Source organism: Columba livia, chromosome 17, assembly GCF_036013475.1.
Source record: "Columba livia isolate bColLiv1 breed racing homer chromosome 17, bColLiv1.pat.W.v2, whole genome shotgun sequence".
In the NCBI taxonomy this organism is placed as follows: domain Eukaryota; kingdom Metazoa; phylum Chordata; class Aves; order Columbiformes; family Columbidae; genus Columba; species Columba livia.
This window is the reverse complement of record NC_088618.1, coordinates 9182063-9196112: the sequence shown is the minus strand read 5'-3', so window position 1 is coordinate 9196112 and position 14050 is coordinate 9182063. Positions and strand designations below refer to the sequence as shown.

Genomic DNA, 14050 nt, shown 5'->3' with positions numbered 1-14050 from the left:
GCAGCAGCATTTAACAAAAAGAAACAGACCAGTTTCTACAGGGCACACCAGGGTCACTGTAGAAAGGACATAAAATAAATAATGCTCACAGAAACATCTGGGGTTTGTCTGCTACAGATTAAAGGACTTCCAGCAGCGACTGGCCAGGGTGTACTATTTTAATGAAAATTAAATTAATGTGAAAGCTTTTGGAGCACAGAAGAGGATCCTCAGACTTTCATGCTAGCAGCCAGAATGGTGCTGAAACACAAAGGAAATGGACTTGATCCTTCAGCCTCCCACATCCTCCTCTCCAGAAATCAAGAAGCCAAACCCCAACTCCAGGTGCTACAGCCACAGCACTAATTGCATCTTGGCTTCCTTTCTGTTCCTTTTCTCCTTCCCTGTCTGCACCAGCAGCTTTCGCAATACTTCCACTATTAGCACTTAGTTCAGGCAGTGTCTTGGATGCTGTACACCACTAGTGACCAACCTTTCTGTCACTTCAGGCCCCAGGATGAATTCCTGAGGAGTGAGATCCACAACTCTCCCGTCAGGTGACTGCACGTGCTCCCACCACCGAGGCAGCACCCACCCTCCTCTGTGCCGCTTTCTCTCCTGACATCCGCATCACGTACACACATCCTTCCCAGCTGGCAATCCCTGGTGCAGCCTCTTGAGAGCTGCACAGCCATAAAGCATTCAGTTCCCAAACCACATGGAATCCACAATGGGTTACAGATATCCTCTCAGTTGCCCAAAAGCATAGGCAGTGCCTCATTGTTAAAAGTCCAACCACTCCCCGGTAACTCCCCCGTGCCATGGGAGAGCCTGGCCATGCCTCTCCCGCAGAGACATTTCTTTCAGCAGCTCTGCCCAGCATCTGTCACCTCCTGGATGAGCAACCTTTGTCCTTCAAACCCAGGTAGCGGTACCCCAAGTCCAAAAGAAACACTTCTTCTGGACTCGACCTTCAGCAGGCCCTTTGCTCCTACAGAAAGGCAATCAGCACTTTACTTCCTTTGCCTCTTTCCACATCCCACAACCTGGGGTGACTGAGAAGAGACAAGTGATGCTCGCTTTTGGATGTCAGCCTCTGTTTTCATGTCAAGTGCTTAAAAGGTGCCACTTATCTGTCCTGAAACCAAGTTGGACTTTCCCTCTTCTGCTTCCTCCTCAAGAGGAGCAGAGCTGAGACTTGCTGCAGAGTCAAGGGCCGATCTGTGCTGCACTCCAGAAGTCTGCCAAGCCAGACACCCTCCAGACTGTACACGTTTTATATTTCCTTGCCTGACACTGAAATTCAGTCAGTCTGAAATTCAGTCTGAACAGGTTGGACACACGCACAAACACATACATCACACACACATCAGTGGCCAAGATTGCTCAAAACAATGTTTTCGAGGCTTGTTTATTCAAGGCCAAACAAACAGCCATTTTGAAAATATAAACTCAGTAAAAGCAAAAGTGCTTATATTCGGGAAACTTCTCTGTCGTGCAGACACTGCTTAGAAAGAGAAAAACATTTTTTTTTAAAAAACTGAAATAGTGCAGCATTCCAATGTAAAGACATATAGTGCAGCCCTGCCCTGGTTTCATTTGAAGAATATTTGTCTCATTTGCTTCCATTCAGTTTCCACCATTTCTATGCAATAGGCTTAGATATTGATTGTATTTACATAAGAACACAAAAAGAGATAGATGGCTTAAAGATAGCTCAGTGTCCTGCTTCTCACAGCACCAGTAGTGGATGCCCAGGGAAGACTATAGCAAGAAGAGTACAACAATAAATGTGTAGCAATTTTTCCCATAAATGCCCTTCCAGCCTCCAAATACTTGAAACTCAGAAACTTACAAAGACCATGCTTGTGGCTCAGGATCTGGTTGCTCTTGATAATTTAGTTTCATTAACTTCTCTAATTTCACCCAGCTTCTGATTTACTGGATGCTAAAGGTTTTCAGAGCAAAACACTGGATACACACAAACCTATTGTTTATTTGAAAATTAAGGAAACAGCCTGTTTTTTTATCTGCTTTTTAATGCTGTTACAATTCCAAAACCGTAGTACCACAATAAAGCCGATTAAGTATTACACAACAGTGAACTATCCCTAACAATTAACTACTGCATTAATATCTGCAAAACTTGATTTCAAATGCCTCCTTTTTCAAGCCTCAAAGGCAATCCTGTGATTCCTCTAGGTCCTATTAGAAGACCTGGAGATGTGGAAAGAGTGGGGCTGACCCAGTCAAAAGACCAAATGACTTTGAGTCCATCAGCATCAAGCCCTGATTGAACACAAGCTGAGACTGGGTTCATTCTGGGCTCTGTGACAACATTTGTACTGGAACATTAACTGGGCACATGGAGGTCAGCTGGTACAGAGCAGTTGTGTCCAGGCTAGTAAACTGGTTAGTCCTAAAGCGGGATGGCTGCAGCAATCTGCCTTTGGAGAACAGTTCCTTGACTTCCGCAATTGCCAACCCACACCCAGGAGCTGTTTGAGGAAATTCTTGGCTGGAATAGCCAAACTCACTATTAGGAATGTGCTGGCAAGTTGGCCAGCACCAACGGTCACGTTCCAGTGCCTGTGGACGCTCTGGGTATGGCTGAACTTACAGAGAAGCAGTCCATATCTTCACTGCGCTGCGCCCCTTCAGGGTCTTCACCCTGAGCCCCCCAGACTGCTGTCACTCCAGCAGCAGAATAACAGTGGTGAGGCTCCACTTCGGAAGAAACAAACTTGCCAAAGTAGCAGTTTTTGATCTGAAAGAAACACTGTCTCTTCACCCGTCACCTACTGCTTCACCTCCTGTGAGCCCAGAGAAATAAGGTCGCTGGGAAAGAGCCAGTTTCAAAGTAGGCAGCACTAATATTCTACTGAAACCCAGTGCTAATCATCTCACCTTTAACACCCTCCTGTCTGCTGCATCTTGATCCCTGAAGTCCCAGGGAGGAGCCCATGCAAGGACCTGGAATGTTGGTCTAAATAAATGATCAGAGAGAAAGAAACCTGCTGAGACTGAAAGAGCTGCTTGTCCTATGAAGGACCCGTTAGGCAACTGAGCCAACTTTTAGGGGCTTTTCTGAAAAACAAGTTGAAGTACAGTCACAGCACGGCAGGAGTCGTGGAATATGAACTAAAAAGGGATTTATAATAAAGAAAGAAAATGGGAGATTTGACTAACTGCTTACTCTTATCCAAAAACACAGGCCTTATCTGTTCAACCATAACACTGCACCTACAGCCAATTTTTAGCTCATGACTCATGATGTGTTGGCCAGTTAAATGGGATCTCCTGATAAATGCAAATATGCCGTAACGGAAGAGTTCAACATAAACACAGAACCACCCCAAATCACAGCTTACAACTGATAAACTTCATTTCCCATGACCCACTAGAAACCCAAAAGCAAATTCCTATCCCAGTTATATTTATGTTGACACTTGAAGTCAATTGAGATTAAAGGTGTTAACTGCTGAACTGACAATCACAACAGAAGCAGTGATAACGTATCCGTCTCACTGAAAACACAGGATGGACTGGAAATAATTTCCAACAGAGAATGTAACAGAGAGGAATATTTAGGTCAGACTGTAGTGAAGAGCTACCACCCATAATAGCCATCTTTCACATGAAATTAAAGACGAAACTTGCTTTAGAGTCCAAGCAGTTCCTTTGGTGGTTCTTCAGTGATTCAGTAAAGTGAGGATTAACAGTGACTACTTGCTGCAGAGCACAGGTGTCTACAGTTTTAAAACCACTCTCACAGTAGCATCTTCACTAAGAAGGCCAAAAGTTAGAACAAGCCCTCAGTCTCCTCCTTGCTCCAATCAGGTCCCTATGCATTTGCCACAGTGCAGCATGAATTCTCATCCTGCAAACATTGTTCTTGCAAGAAAACAGAAGTTTTGTTCTTCTTGGGGTTCTAATTGGGCATCTCTCATCAGCCATAAAGTCTCGGTAATAATAAATAAAGTTACGTAAAAGAAACTGAAGTATGTAAAAGATAACTAGTGAAGCTGTGATTTCCTTCAGGGCTGACTTAACCCTGCTCTAGGCAGAATGCAGACAAAGCAAAGAGATCCTTGGAAAGGGGCTGGCTTTTCAAGATGCTGCCAGGAACCCCTACCAAGGAGAAATGCATATGACCACAGCTTTCCACATGCTGAAGAGCTGCAATCCAGCAGCTCTGCACTCTCTATCAATACACAGCAACACTCATGCTATACGATGACAAACTAAGAGTCACCTCTTCTGTATCTCTTGGTGTTTAATCACTTCCTTTTACTAGAAGTAACAGGAATGTCAAATCCAAATACTATGAGAACAGAGAACAATGTAAAATGGCCAGCAATAGGTGACTAATTGTAAAACTACGGTTTAGCAATGGTGATGAAGCAATGTGAGTGCCTGGTTAAACTATCAAGGACAGGAAGTAAAAGAAACACGAGCTGGAGTCTCTCAGCATGCTAGATATATGAGACATGAATACTGAAGATTGAAAAGCAGAACACATTTCTGGGAAACAGAGGAGAGTTTAGGAAAAAAAGAAAAAAAACTACAGGCTTAAAACCAAAGTTCATTAGTGAAACTTGGAACCCTGCCCTGGACCTCTACAATTCTAAACTCAATTTGATAGCAAGGGCCTTTATAAGAATGCAATGAACTTAATCTCTGTTTACATGTGAGAGTAGCTCTGTCCCAAGAAAAATGAGCGGGTTTTAAGGTTGTGTTGTGTTAACCCTGGTTGTGCTATGGGAGAACAGTCATGGCATGTTCTTTTCCTCTCCAGCAGTGACAGCCCTGGTCCTTCTGTCTGGGGAATTGCCCCCAGGGCACTGAGGGCTACTATGCAGGCATGGTATTACCTCTGGCTCTGGTTATGCTTCCAGTGCCCCGCGGTGCCCGGCTTGGTGCTGGCACATGCCCCACCCACGCTGAGCATAGGAATTACAATCGGAAGGAGTCAGAAGGGTGTAAAGCTCTGGTAGAGAAGGACCCCAATGTCCCAGCCTAAAAGTCACTCAGGCCTTGCCCTCACCTGCCCCTAGGCTGGCACTTACCCACGGGACACTCCAGTCTCCAGGCAAAGGATCACTTCGGGGAGAGTAGAAGCCCTCACTTTACTTTGGTATCCCCTTTGAACTCCACTCTTACTATATTGGCTTGAATTTCCCATTCTCAGAGCCTTAATCTTGACTAAACCTAGACCAGGCTCTAAGCCAGGATGTCAGCCACATCCCCAGGTCACACAACGTTGAGGGAAGCCTAACAACAGCCTTCCAACCATTTTGGAAACTCCTTTTGAGCATCTCTCACTGTACATCTGGGATCTTTCTTTCTTAGATTCTCCACCATAACTCTGTGCCTGCACCAAGTCTTATGCAATGGGAAACATCATGAAACTTGGCAAAGTTTAGGTGGGATCAACCCAATAGTCTCCAGTGGCAGAGCTACTGCTGTTCTCTAGTAATGCTTTGATGAGTAACTCCATCCTGTCAGGTGGGCTGTATTATGAGAAACACCTCTGCATGATCCATCAGTGCCTCAGTGCATTCAGAAGCTAATATTCAGTTTAGGTAATAGACTGGGAGATGAGGACACCTACAGGAGAGGGCTAAGGGATCTTCCCCAGACGGTGTCTAAAGAATTGCTTCAATGATGTTTTTGACGTTATACCATCCTGTCCCTGCGCTGCACAGAGCAGGTCTGCAGAACATGGCTGATACTGCTTTAGGTCCAGCCATAGCTTTTCTGGCATTGATGGTGTTGATTTTTTTAACTCCTGCAGCTGACTGTTGGTTGTTCTGTTTACGCCTTTCTGTGTACAAAGGATTGCACAAAGCAAGTTATCTTAGACACCACATCCACAGGAGCTAACAATTTCCTTCATCTCCTAACATTCTTCTAGACAATTCTAACCCCAAAACCTGTCTAAGTACCTGGACTGAATCGGGCCACCAGAATTCCTCATCTGGGTGTCCCTATTTGCCTCTTAAATCAACCTCTTTCTCTTACCTCTGTCTCTCACTCACAAGAGCACTAAGCAAAGTCTCTCCTAGACAAGCACAATAAATGCTGCCCTCTGTTCTTCGAAAATATATGAAGCTACAGCAGTGCCTGGTGCTCAGGTGACGGTCTCAGGTAGCAGAATGCAGCAGCACAGTAGCAGAATCCCAGTTTGTCCCAATGTACACAGGACGGTCCCATAAACCTTGCTACCCTTCTTAGCAAAGCAGAAGCTGACAGAGATAGAAGTGACTTATCCACTGAAAGATACTAGTGATTTACTTATGGTTACTGAGCTGGTCAGCAGGAGAAATAAGAATAAAACCAAGCGGGAATCTTCCTCATTCCACCTGTAAGACAACCCTTACACAGCTCCCTTTCCACAGTCAAAAAGCTAACACAGCTAAGAGGTCAAAGATTAAAATGCAGGGTACATATCCAAACAGCACTGCATTCCTCTCTGTAGAGGTCTTAGAAAGACAAACCACAGTTTCACAGCCAGCCAGGCAACAAAATTCAAATACACTTTTAAAGTCAGACAGCCAAATAAAAAATTGTCTTTACACAGAATTTTTTTTTCTGTATCTGTGAACTTTTTACTCTTCCTTAGTGATTCCAAAAAGAAAACAAATCAAAGGTATAATGTATCAAGCATACCCTTTTATCTAAGAAAATGAGAAAGTTCATAAATAGCACTGATTTTGGGGTAATTTATTGACTGACCTTACTTTGGATTCCTCAAAGCATACTGTGTGGCTTGCTGTTTAAATCAGCTGCAGAATAATGTATGCAAATAAGATTCAGAGGTTGATGGAAATTGTCTATTTAGAAAAACAGAAGTCCAGAGAAACTCTTTTGAAGGTGTTTATGCTCTACAGTCACCTGAATGCCAGGGCAATCTTCCAGTGTTCAATGTTTCTCCTCACTACACTCCTATGAAGTAGGAAACCCGTCATTACAGAAAGGGGAAACTGAGTCTCTAAAAAGCTACATGACTAGTGGCAATCCAGCAAAGCATTTAAACACATGCTTACTGCCTTCTGTGAGACTCCTTACATACTTAATTTAAGCACATGCTTCAACGCTCTGATTTCCTTGTTCATGGAAAGCTGACATGCCCTTGGAGATGTTCGGATAAGGTGCAAAGCGTAAGGCAGTCAGAGGAAGCAGATCTGGTTCAGCTGCTTTTCCATGCAAGCTAGAGAGCACAAATCTTGGCAGGGTGAAACTGAGCTGACTGTCCTGTCTACAATCCTCTCATAGCTTTGGGGAACAGCACTGCAATAACTTCAAGCTAACATCACCTTAGACACCCATGGTTGCCAATGTATTTTTTCCTCTATTGTGGCTTATTCAGCAATTCCTAAACTTCTGAATATGAAGGATATAAGAACAGGACATGAAGACACAAGGTATGTGCCCACACAGCCAGAACTCTGTCCTCCTTGAAAGACAGCCCAGTTCATATAGAGGAGCTCCCCAGAACAGGAGCTGTTGATAGCTAACAGCCATATAATTATATTGCACAACAGAAATAACTCTGCACACAGCAACCCATCTGAATCCCGTCATCTTTATGCAATAAACTATATTTTATTTTAACTAACGATAATCCAACAAATCACATTCATTTCCCACTAAAGTGGGAATAAAAGTCTATGTTTTCCCTCAGGCAAACATTTTACTTATTCTCCAAACCTGAATGATTTAAAAGATACCTTTTGTGGTATTCACTATCCAGTAATTCATGCAAGATTATAAAGTTATAGTATTTTGGAGAACAGAACAATGTGATATACCACTTTTATGATATTGCTGTGAGCCCTTAGATACCACTCTGCACCTGATATGATCCCACTGACCTCCCTACATTTAGTGTGGGTTGATATTCAATGAAGAACTGCGGGGTTTATTTTAAATGTGGTCTTGCGGTATAAAGTAAACTTCACCCTGGGAAATCTGGCAACTGCGGACTTCACGTGCATAAGGTAAATTATTGGTTGGTAATCTATCAGCTCCAGCTAGCCCTGTGTCACTGCAGGCATAAATCTGGGGTGCCTGGCACGCAGTTTGCTTTAGGTTGGTTCTAACACCAACGGGAGCAAAGCAATGGGGTCCCATTTCACAGTTATGTTCAGTACTTCTGGAAACACACCCAGAAATTTTGGTTCAGGATAAGAACAGCCTGTTCCAAAACAGTTTCTCTCCTCTCAGCATTTCAAATGTTCTTGAATACTTGTCTCTGCATCCAAAGCAGAAACTCTTAATTCCATCTGACTGTTACGCAAGTACCAGTCCCATATGACTGTGAAGTTTTATAGTGACAATTTTGCTTACAGACTTGGGCACTTGAAACAAACAAACAAAAAATATTAAAGAAGCAAAAAACGGATAATGGGGAATCTGACGCATTCAAAATAGCGTTATACAACCACCGTTAGAAAAGCAGCTTCAAAGCGCATTTTCTCTTGTACTGCAAGGAAAAACATCCATCTTCCATATGCAGGGAACAAGAAAGTGTCAGCTTCTGAAAAGAAATTAAAGATCATACCAAATCAAGCTATCTTTAAAAATGTGTTTGACTGAATACAAATGTCCAGGCCATTTCTGTAAACACCTTCATGCAAATCTGTGGTCTTCCCCACAGATAGTCAGGTTAAATGAAGAAAACGGAATAGAGCATAAACTTGTGTAAAACTTTGAAAGGCGAATCAACACCAGAAATAGTTCTGAAACGCAGTGCTGAACTTCCTAGAGGAGCAGCTGGGGCAAGACAGAGTCAAATCAAGAGCATCCATCTCACAAACTCAAAGGGATTCAGAGTCCAAGTTCAAAGACTACATTCAAACTTATGTGAAGCAATTACCTATGACAGATATTCATTCTTAGGTCGAATACACACTTACTCCTGATATTTCACTGGAAGTCTTGTAGTAACTGAATCTATATTCTCCTAGTAGAAAGATGTCTCGGGATGCACAGAGTCTGCTCATAGTCCTTTCCATGTACCCTTTCAGCTGACCGGCAGTAATGCCAATTTCCATTACTTTATTGCAAGATGTGTGATATAGAATATTTCTCTTAGGGTTGTTGCACATAATTTTTAAAAAATCTAGAATCAACACCTTCTTAAAAAGGCCTCCTAAACGCTCCCATCTGGTAGTACCAAATCGAGAGTCAAAATAAAGCATCTCTCTTTAGCTATCAGGGAGCCTAGTCCCAAATCCCCGTGGTGTAGATCATTGTAAGCAAAGAAATTCCAGGAGCCATTTCAAGGCTCTGCTTTCTAAAGCTGCTCAATAACAGTTTTTTACTTAAGGAAACTTCTGTCATAGAATATGTAGCTTCCTTAGTCCTTATCTTAAAATGTCCACAGGCAAATAGTTTTGAAGACAATGATCTCCCAGTATTGAGGACAACTCAGCTTCTTCCACAGGCTTCTGCAAACCCAGAGCCCTGTCCAGTATTTTCAAAAGATTCGTACACAAGTCTCAAGAAACAATTTCTTTCTACCTCAGGGGATCTTAATTTGCTCTTTTTAATATGATTTTCTGAGGTCCTGTAACTGATCCTCCTCCACGAGCTCTATGCAGTTTCCCATTCATGCACACTTCATCTTGCTTTTCAGGCTGAAGCACACAATATCCAAGGCTTTTGGCCGTCACCTCCTGGTCACTCACCCCAGCAATTTACATTGATTCCTCTCATCTTGACTGCCAGGAGCTAAAAACGGCATGTTCTAAGAGCAAATGCTTCACATGGGTGACTGCAGAATCGGAACGGATAAAGATGAAAGCCAGTTGGCAGACAGCCATTAGTGGGAGAGACATTCTGCTTCCCAAACACCGCTTTCAGAAGGAAAGAGATTATTAAAGGTATCATTAAATAGATTCACTGCTCTTTAAGAACAGCAGTATCTAGTTTTAACTGGAAGGATAAAAATAACATGAACTACTGTATCAGCCACAAAAGCGAACAGTTACAGCTTATTCCATTTATATTATGGGACTGCCTCCCTTCCTAAGGCTATTATTTATCCTTTATTATATTTCATTTTATTAAGTAGCTTAGAGCTGCATTCACTTTTCTGTGGTTTTTTTGATTACTAGGGTTATAAAGGACACGGATGCTAAATTAATCCAAGGACATCTTGCCATGGTGATAGTTATGTAGGATCCTTGGGAACAACTCACCTACAACAAATCCTGTAGAGAGAGCAGCAGCCTTTCAGGCACACCGAAAGAGCAATCATGTTTGCAGGTACCCCACACAGCACGGCAAGGAATGTCACTGTCTCCTCTGTTGAGGGACAGAGGCTTCTCACCACACTGTTGAGTATCATGCAGTTATGGAAGACACCAGGAAATGCGTGAGGACACAAAGAGACATTTGTTTGAAATGAGAACAACGATTACCAACATCAGTCAGGTTCTTTCTGTAAGGCCCAGACTCCACAGCTGGAAACACGCAGAATTTAGAGGCTGATTTTGTGCTCTGTACCAAAGTCCCCGGTCAGAAGAGCATTTCACAAGGAGCCCACTCCTCCCCTTAGAGCTACATGGTGAACTATCCACACCCAGTTGGACGATGGAGGGGCAGCCAAAGGCAAACCCCCTTCTTCACAGCACCCACATCTAGCCCTGAGTAGAGAACTGCAGCTCTCAGCAGAACAGGTGACATTGTGGTCAATAGCATTTTGCAGAAACCTGGTGAACTGCGAAACAGGAATGCCCATTTGGCAAAGCATAAGTAGCAAGCAGAGCACTAACTGCACGCTTCAACTATCAGGCAATGCTGAGCAATTCATGCTTATCTTACTGCATCAAGATCTTGCTTTAGAAAAACGGGGAAATAGCTACAAACAAAACAAAACCATAGTTCTCAGCTTGAAGTGCCATTTCCTTCCAAATCAACAGGAAAAGCTTCTCGTAAATGGAACGAAGTGTTTTCCCCCCAGGCTGACCTTGCTAAATTAGAAATCAGAATACAGATCACCAACAACTAGAATGGAAAATAGTAGATTAAATGTTGCTTTACTTCTACAAGCCCAAACCTCAACCCCTACATTAATAAAGCAAAACACAGAAAGCAGTTTCAGTAGAAATGCTCATCATATTCAAACTTCCTTAAACTCTGCATCCAAGAGTTGCTTTAGCTCCCTGCATAATGCATTATGTTAATATACTCTGCCACCAGTATTCATATTTTATCCCAAGTGTTGAAATGTTGAGATTACTTATGTTTCAAGCTCCTGGATTCATGACATTATGCAAGAAATCCTGTTTTAATTGAAAACAAATTTCTAGCACTTCATACGAGAAGAAAATCTTCAAAATGGGATGGCTAAAGTTGCAAACCTCAAAGTACACATAAAAAGGCACAAAATACACTGCTTGTTAAATCAGACTATTTTTTAAGTACTCTCAAGACTGTGGGCGGCAAGCTGGAGTTGGGACTGCTGATATCATGCTGTCATGCAACAAGCAAGAATATCATGCTGTCAGGCAATCTCTATTTGGAGAAGCTAGGCAAAAATGTACCAAATTTGCAGAAATTGTTGGGACAAAATAATTCATATACCCCAACAGAAATTAACTGATATGGAAAAAAACCTGTGTCTCTTTTCTCTCCCTCTTATATATGATGGAAGACTTCAACGAACAATTTTCCCTACAGAGCTGTCCTGTTGCTTTCCATCAACCCCTGGAGATGTCACATTTAAGCAGGCACACAATCCAACGCACCACTGTCTCCGCTTCTGGGTCTTGTCAAACCAAGAGTTACTGCAATTTTTACTTCATACTAAAAGAAAAAGACAACTCTCTCTGACCTCATAAAAGAGCTGCAACATAAGAGATAAGCTAGAGCAGCATTTCTATGAAGCCTTCTGTTTCTGCCCGAGCGTCCTGGCATCAGTAGCACGCAAGTGCAATAGTCTCATATTTCTTAAGGATGAGTTTCTATAAACCAAAGAGGAACGCATAGAAAGTCCTGTCCTTTGAGAATCCATAGTTTTCTGTAAGATCCTGCTACTAGATATGTATTTATTTACTCCAAGAAGTTTAATATTTAAAATTTTTGTCCTGGCTACATAAATTAAATGTACGACAGGCTGCTCCAAGAGCTATACACAGAAAGAGGGCAGACATGCAGACACAGTGCCCTGCAATGCCCAAACATATCCTGAGCGCCTGGTCATGTTTCATTCAGCAGAAAAGCGGGTTAATGTTTTCTCAGACTACAAAGGAAATCCCATCTTTATCCATGTGAAACTTTGACTTGCAGCCTTAGCAGGTCTGTGCATGTTAGGGACAGCATCATGTTGGTGTCTGCCTGAGCTAAACAGTTTTTAGAAAAAGAATTTGTTTCAGCTGGACCAGAAACATTACCACAGCTCCTCACCTATGTGACTCCAGGCTCTGTTCCAGGTGCATTCTCATTAACTGGTAGTCTGGTTTTGCACCCACCACAGCTGAACAATCAACACCCAGATCAACACCCAAACAATTCTCCAGCCAAAAGAACACATTTGACAGAGTTCTTCAGTGTTATGACACTCTAACCTGTCTTTACAGGAAGAGATTAAATTAATTCTGCACAAGCAACAACATCTGCCTAATTATTCAGAAACTTATGCTGTTTCTTTAAATTAGATTATTTCTTATTTATCTTTTTTTTCTCAGATTCACTGATTAACAAAATCAGGTTAAAGTTATAGTAACTTCTTCCCAGCTTGGAGCTGTTTGCTACATCTGAGTCAAACTTCAAGAGAAGCCAAAGTGCCCCAAAGCTTCTCTCTTTCTCCCTCTGACATCCACTGGCTTTACAAAAGATGGCATCTTTCACTACAAACACTGCTTCATTTTAAAGTGGGTAAGCCAAGTTACTAAAGCACTGATGTAATGTCCCTTCTGTACCCAAACTTCTCACTGAGGTCTGTAAAATGCAGGGGAGGCCCCATATGGTTTAATTTTAAGTTTTTTAGGACTGCTTTCTGAAAAGAAGGCTGAGCTCCAGAGATGCTGGTTTCTTATATATCCCAAACGTTTAACCTGTGTATCAGTAATGGTGCAAGCCGCTCGCTACTGGAGGATACAGAGCAGGGCTGCCAAACTCACTTTAACTGGGGGCCACAGCAGCCTCGCGGTTGCCTTCAGAGGGCCGAATGTCATTTTAGGGTGACATTCAGCCCTCTGAAGGCAACCGCGAGGCTGGTGTGGTCTTGGCGAAAATGAGTTTGATGCCCCTGATACAGAGAGTCTCTTTTCCCAGTGGATTTTCTGGTACTGAGTGTTGTATTAACTCACTCTACTATGCAAAAATTGCTTGTGCTTTACTGAGTCATTCATCTTTACAGCAATTGTATGAACTTAACTACCGCTGTAGAATTTGTTTGAACCTGTAGTGTTGTAGCGATTACACCAAGGTGTCAAAATGCTGGGTTACCTTGGAAGCTACCCAGGAGAAGCATTAGCATGGCTGAAGGTGATCACTTCAGCTGTGTCCTTCTTTGTCTAACAGAAGCCTCTAGCACAAACAAATTACAAAAACACAGAACAAGCACCAAAGTGCATTACTGAATGGAATTCATACTTTCAGAAAACAGCTCAGCTCCCAGCTATCTCAGGAACATTGCTCTCAGGGCAAACACAACAGCAAAACAAAAAGATACCTTCTCGTTGCTGTGGCTTAAGGACAGCTGTCATTTGGGAGAAAGTGAGAGAGGCAACCTGGGTAAGCGGCGAATCAGCAGGTGACGGAACTTTTCTGGGCCTCTGTCTCTCCATCTGCAAAATGGGAAAAATACACGTGCAATCCTGATATGCACATTTGAAAATGTTACATGTGATACTGATAACAGACCAATTCCAGTAGGTCCCATAGCAGACCTACAACTATAAATGAACTGCTGTTCTACAGTTCTCCTCAGCAGTTCCCCCAGTTCTGAAAATTATTTGATAAATTTCTACCATGCAACTATTTTATTAACTTGCACAAGTATTACTGAGCCATTCAATCACCTCCAGATTTGTTTCCACTTATTCAAACAATCGGG

The 14050-nt window shown here is 42.5% G+C and overlaps 1 protein-coding gene across 1 annotated transcript in view; it reads right to left on the bottom strand.

The window, feature by feature from the left end:
- The window catches only part of GGT5 (gamma-glutamyltransferase 5), a 44002-nt gene that overhangs the window by 28030 nt on the left and 1922 nt on the right, over positions 1–14050 (bottom strand). Inside the window, exon 2 of the mRNA XM_005503883.3 lies at positions 13667–13781. The gene's annotated coding sequence lies outside the window, so the exon portion shown is untranslated. The remainder of the gene's footprint in view (positions 1–13666; positions 13782–14050) is intronic.